This window comes from Numenius arquata, unplaced genomic scaffold (assembly GCF_964106895.1).
Source record: "Numenius arquata unplaced genomic scaffold, bNumArq3.hap1.1 HAP1_SCAFFOLD_40, whole genome shotgun sequence".
Lineage (NCBI taxonomy): Eukaryota > Metazoa > Chordata > Aves > Charadriiformes > Scolopacidae > Numenius > Numenius arquata.
Genome location: NW_027415062.1, coordinates 603,228 through 610,154, shown reverse-complemented (window position 1 = coordinate 610,154; position 6,927 = coordinate 603,228).

Below are 6,927 nucleotides of genomic sequence, written 5' to 3'. Positions count from 1 at the left end.
CCCCCCCAAACGCCCAGTGCTGTGCCAGTAAAGCACTGGTTTTGCTGACGTCACAGGCCGTTGCCGGCCTCCCGCGTTCCACACAACATTCCGAGGCGGCGGTCGCTCGCTGGCCGTGGCTGTGGCAGCTTCCTACCGCTGTGGAGAGTGACATTCAGCAGTTGGATTGTTTTTTTGGGGAAACCCCCAAATTGTCCTGCCCGATGGGGCCCAAAAAGCCTCCAGTGGCCGAAGGGTAACGCTGGGGGTGGGAAGGGGCGGTGGAAGTTGGTGGCGGAAGACTGAGTGATGTTTTGCTGGGAAATAGGGACCGGTTTTGCCCCAACTCATCACGTTTTCCCTCTTCTGAAGTGTTTGTTGTGCCGTATCCATTCCCGACGTGCCTTCCTCACCCTCCTCTTCCTCCCCCTTTCAGCCGCATCAATGTCGGGGAGCAGTTGCAGGCGGAGCTCCGTGCCCTGCAGGACAGGTCATGCGTCGAAGATGAAGAAGACCGAGCCTCCCTGGTTTGGAAGCCCTGGGGCGACATTGAAAGCAACCCCGAGACGCAGGAGAAAGGTTTCTCTTCAGGCTTTTCTTCTGGGAAATGGGAAAATTCCACCTTTTCAGAGTTACTTGACAGGGCGTTTGGGTTCTCTCTCGTCTTGTCTTGGCCCCGTAGCGTTGGAGGGAAGGAGATGGCTCGTTTTTGGGAGGAAAGTGGCTAGATAAGAGCCGATGGTGTTCTCGGGAGCATCTTCCATGAGAAAGGGGGGGTTTTGGCGGTCCCAGCTCATCTGCAGCCAGGGAGGAGTTTCTCTCTGGAGATCCCACTCCAAAAGCTGCTCTTCCTGTGGCAATAGTTGGAATATGGGCCTTTTTTCTGGGCCTTTTCTGGTTTCCGGTCTGTTTTCTGCCCTTCCTCCATTTCCCATCCATCTCCTGTGGCATCTTTTCTCCTTCTTTGAGGAAAACCTGACTCGTTGGTGTTTTTTCTTGCCTTTGTAGTTTCAAAGCTGCTGAAGATGGCCTCTTCCAGCGGCAGAGCCGGGGCAGGGCTGAACGCGGAGCTGGCTCTGCATTGCCTGCACGAGGCTCGGGGCAACGTTGCGGTAGGGAGCAGCGCTTCCCCCTGAAGAACCCGCTTTGTGACTGGTTTGAGCTGGGAGTTGCTCTGAGTTGGCTCTTCCAGGGGCCGGAATCTCTTTGCTCAAGGCGCCGGGTGCTGCCTGTGGCGGCGTTAAGGTCTGGTGGGGTGACAGAGCCCGTCCCGGTGCATCCATTGGAGCTTGTTTGGATTCTGGGACAGTTGCGAGAATGGAATTTCCCTTTTTCCTTTTTTTGCCCTTTTTCCTCCTCTGCCAAAGGAACTGATGTCTTTTTTTCCCATTAAATCTGGCAGGAAGCTCTGGAAATGCTGCGCTCTGGGCCCCCCCGGAGACCCGAATGCCACCCCTTGGCTGATTACCATTACGCAGGTAAATGGGAGGAGAACAGATCCCTTTGCTATTGGAATTGTTCTTTAAAATGTGGGGTTTGGGTGGGGAAAATAGTAGTTTTAATCCATTTGTGGGGCTTTTTGAGGCAGGGAAATGCGTCTTCTAATAATTTGCCTGTGGCTGTTTATCCCAAGGCTCAGACACCTGGACCCGGCGGGAACAGCAGTTATTTAAAGAGGCGTTTTATGTTCACAAGAAGAATTTTCGCCTCATCCAGAAGGAGGTAAAGCCGTTGGAGCGGGGCGGAGCTGGTTAGCGGGGACGCTTTTAACCCAGAAAGCCCTATTTTCAATCCCCCATTGGAATCCTGTCCTTAGGAGCCTTCTTCCTGCTAAAAACCCAGTGGGAGAAGACATCGTTTGCCCTCCTTTGTAATGACAAGAGAGTATTTAATATCCCTGGATTTCTCCCCATAGATCCAGACGAAAACCGTGGCCCAGTGTGTCGAATATTACTACAGCCAGAAGAAGAAGATGCGTTTTGGCTGCACCCGACCTCGCCTCATGCAGAAAAGGTCCAAGAGATGCCGGGATGAGGAGGAAAAAGCCGAAGGCGAGGTAAAAAAGCTGCTGGGGGGGTTTGTTTCCTCGACGAATCCATCTGCTCAAACGTTCCTTGCCAGGAAAGAGGGATTTGCTTCACGGAAAGAGATATTATTTTAATTTTTGGTGGGCGGGGGAAGGGGGTGGCTGTGTGGCTTCAGTGCGTGGGAATTGCACCTTTTCAGCCCCTTTGATAGATTTTGTGGAGGAAAGTGCTTTTCCGCTTGGGAGAGTACAAATAATACAGTTTTTCTTGCAAGTTGTGGCTTTGCACCCCGTTTTCCCATTGGTTTTTTTGGCTGTTTAGTGCTCAGACTTGACCTGGGCTGATAAACCGCGTGAAATCCATGGCCAAAAAATCTTATTTTTCTGCCTTTTTGAGCCATTTCAAGTTATTTTGTCCTTGGTTTGCAGGCCGTCTGCCACCAGAAGAAGAGGCCACGTGTGACACCCAAAAACAAGCCCACACTGGGGCATCACCACCTGCACCCCCACAGCACCTGCGGCTCCTCCGGGGATGCCGGGACCTCCCTGTGCTGGGACTTGCCCTGAGGTGAGTGCGGAAGGTCAGCCCTCCCTTTTTCTTCCCAAAACACCTACTTTGGACTCAAAAAAACACCGTGTGGGGGGCCAGATAGGAAGGGCAGCTGGAGGATTGCCCTTGTCCCAGGGCCTCTTGGTGGTTTTATTTGACTTTCAACCCCCAACATTCTGTCTTTTTGGAGTCGGGGAGACCTTCCCCGGAGCCGTGAGGTTCAGAGCGGCCCCTCCTTGTGCAAAACCCTCAGGTTTCCCCTTTTTGCCCAGGACAAACTCAAGTTCCATTGAGTTTTGTGGCCCGAGGCTTGCACACTCCAGTCCCTCACAGCCAGCAAAATGCCTCCAGTTTTAATTTCACCTCATTTGCAGTGATCAACCAATTATTGTCACATTTTAACCGGCAACAATTCATCTTGTTTAACCACTGACATCCAGAACGGTGTCGTTTTGCGGCCAAACAAACCAGGAATTCACACAAGTAGGAAATGACGAAGCTCGGTCTAATGAATTTCTAGAGAAAGGATGTAAAAACCCCTTTTTTTCTCTCATTTCCAGAGTATTTGAGAAGATCCCGACGAGAAACACCCCAATGAGGCTCCATCCCCCCCGGGCTGTTTGAAAGGCCCCGGGCACCGACACCGACCCACCGGCGGGGCCATTTTTCCCTGCATGGCGGGCCTGTGCTGGTGACTGGGAGCGCTCCCTGCCCTCCCTGCCAACAACAGCCCATCCCAGCAGGGAGAGCTCCATGTGCCCCTTGTCCCCCCCAGACCTCCAAGGCCCCCGGCCCTCCCTCCCATCGTTGCCACCCCTCAGCACTGGCAGCTCCCTGTCGTCCCTGCACCCCCCAGAAAGGCAGCCCCCCCAGCCCCAGAGCCACCAACTGTCCCGTGATGACAGCCTGTCTCTCCTGTCCCTTCGGGAGCCCCTGGACTCCTGGCCCCCCCTGCCACCCCTGAGCCATGGCCAGGGCCAGGCGTGCTCTCCCAAGGAAGACAGAGCAGAGGTGCCAGGCTGGATGGGAGGGAGAGGAGCCGGCAGGGACAGGGACAAGGCTGCGGAGGGACATGGCCTGCTTTGGGCCGGGGACACGGATGCTTCTCCTGGAGGGAGGGCAAGAAGAGAGACAAAGGAGAGCGACTGGGAGATGGAGATGAGCTCCTGCACCCTCCTCGGACACCTGCCAAAAATAAAGTCTTTTCCCTCTCTTCATTTATTGCATTTTGTTGGTGATGTCACCATCCCAGCCCCAGGATCCTGAGGCGCGGAACCGACTCTACAACTCGCAGAGAGTTATTAATCAGACATGTTTATTGCGGCGCCGGGTGCAAGGGGGATCGCTCCTCTAAACTTGCACACTGGCTCGTAAAACAAGCATCTATTTATGATAAAAAGCATACATATTCATTAGTGTGGGTGGGGTTATCATAATTAATTCTAAGAAAAGGCGTTACTATTCTATTTATTTCTAGGAACTCATTATCATAAGTCTCCTCCCCTTGCCCCATGCCTACTGTCGCCCGGTGGTCGTGGGCTGGGGTCTTCTGGAGGAAGGCTCATAGTCTTCTTCACCGTGTACTTTTACCTTTGGCTTAGAATGCTGGGCTGGCTGGACCTCAAACCGCGGGACTGGTCCCGACCAGATGGACACTGCACCCAGACAGTTGGGTTCCTCCTTAGGGTGCAGGCTGTTCCTGCTATCCTATACACAAGGCCAGCTCCTTATCTTGGAATGCTGGGCTCCTGGGCTCCGAGGTGTGCTCTTTGCCAAGCTGTACTAAATCTACACTAACGACCTTGTCATCTTGTCATCTCGTACAGAATCCTAGTGCAATAAATATAATTACTGCGACAAAGAGCTGCTTAAGCCATATAAAATTAGGTAACCATGATGTAAGCTTTTCCCAGAGCTTAGTAAAACCTAGGGAAGCACCACCTCGGGCCACTTGGTGTCAGACCTTTGCGTGTTCTCAAATTTTCTGGATATCGGTTTCCATCTTACCTGACTCATCGACATAAGTGCAGCAGCTTGTGTGGGTCAGAGCACAGACTCCTCCTACATCAGCTGTTATTATATCTAGGGCCATTCTGCTTTGTATGACCGTGCCCTTCAGGGATTCTAGTTCCTTGCCCAAACGGGAAAGGGCATCAGCAGTTGAGTTTGCTATTATTTCCATTTCCGCCGAAATATTTACTATGGCCCGTTCCGGTTGGTACACACCTAGTGAAGGAAGCAGAACTCTGACAAAACTGTAAAATCCGGTGTTACATCTAAGTAAAGGGTTGGAGATTGTTCGTCGATTGAATTGTCTCCAAACGCCCCGTACAATACCTCTCGTACCATCTCTGTGGAACATTTGCAATGGAGGAGCTAGATAACCCATAGTGCAGTCTCCTGTCCGATGTCGTGGCAGCTGTTTCCAGCCTTTAAATCTCCGCAGAGCCACCAATACCCCTCCGGTAGGTTACAGGTAGCATTTATAGCCGGGGAAGTATCGGCAGCGCTTCTGACGTACAAGTATTGTGCCCGCTTCTGTTCTCCTTCTCCCGGAGAAGCTTTTGTAGAGTTTATTGGCTTGTCAACACTAGTTATGTTCCCTTTGACCAAAGCTGTTGTGGGCCAGTTGCCGAGGTCCGTACGGCTAAATTGCCCTGGTGATGCTCCCGCAGGGTTGTAACTTATGTACGGCACAGAGCGGTTTGCTAATGCTAAAGTGTAGGTTACTTGCTCTAATGAAGAGCTTTCCGTCCGACAGGAGTGTGAGGATTTAAGCATTTCATACGGATTTATGTCTGTCCAGTTGCTTACAGGGACTCCAAAAAGTGGGGAATCAAAGTCATCAGCTTGCTCACGTATCCAACAGTCACTAACATTGGTATATTTTACAACACTCTTTACAAGGGATGCGTAAGCATTCGCGTTAATGGATGCAGCCACAGCACAGTAAGGCTACAAGAGTCCAGATTTCTGTCTTTAGAGATGAAGTTTTAAAGGTCCGGTAGGCGTCGACTCCTGTCGTGGTTTAGGTTTAGGGGCTTTCTCCACTCTGGTATGATGTGTCCATGAGGCTTGTTCTTCAATCTTGGCTGCCGTGTGAGAAGTCAGCAGCACCTGGAACGGACCTTCCTATTTCGGCTTTAAAGGTGAATCTGAAAGAGATCTAACGTACACATAGTAGATGATTCATAGATTGGTCCAGGCCGGAAGGGACCTCCAAAGGTCATCTAGTCCGACCTCCCCGCAGTCAGCAGGGACACCCCCAACTAGACCAGGTTGCCCAGGGCCCTGTCGAGCTTCACCTTGAATGTCTCCAGGGAAGGGGCCTCAACCACCTCCCTGGGCAACCTGTTCCAGTGCTCCACCACCCTCATGGTAGAGAACTTTTTCCTGATATCCAATCTAAATCTCCCCTTCTCCAACTTAAAACCATTGCCCCTCATCCTGTCACTGCCGGCCTTTGTAAACAGACCCTCCCCAGCCTTCCTGTAGCCCCCCCTCAGGTACTACATGTACCCGGCATTGCTCTGACCCAGGGGCAGCACCTTGCGATTCTGACACCGTTGGGTGTCCCAGCACCCAGCGAGGGGGCGCAGCGTGGGAGAAACCAGCGTCACTCTGCAGCTCCTCCGTCCTTCCAGGGTGCCAGGAGGAAAAAGAAACCGTAACTGGTACAGGGCTGAGCGTAGCTACGTGCTGCCTCTTCTCGAGAGAAACGGGGCGCTGGTTTCAAAGAGAAGGTGCCGTTTGATTGAGACGCTGGCTCTGCTGCCTGGAATCCAGCCTGCAGCGGGGTTAGCAGGCTGCAGAAGGATCCTTACTTCCCCCCAACCCCGGTCAAGTGGCTTCAGATTCAAAGACTCAAACCCTTCCTTCTTCCAAAGAGGGGGCAGAGGAAAACGTACAGGGAAGAGACACGATTTAAGCACCAGCTTCCAAACTGGAAAGAAATCCTTCCCGGTTCCACACGGAAAACGAGAGAAAAGGGTTCCTTCTTTCCACCTAAAGAGGCAAACCGATGCCTTCGTTGATATCGTAGAGTCCCAGATACCAGGTTGGAAGGGACCTCAAGGGTCACTGGCCCAACCTTTGGATGCGAGGGTGATCTGGCTGCGACATCTGTCACCCCGTGGATCGCCAGGGTTGATTCGGCTGGTCTGGCTGGCGAGGGGGGTGTCCCCTCTCCACTCCATGGGCGTCCCTCCCAAAAACGCACGCTGGGTCAAAGGGGACGACCTTCCCCAATAGAGACGCGCCATTCATCAGTCAAGGGTACAGGGAAGCTTTGCTCCCCCGCGAGAACCTCCAAACCATTGATACTTAAAAAGTGCTTTGAACAACAGAGGCAGACAAAGTCCCCTCTCCAAAA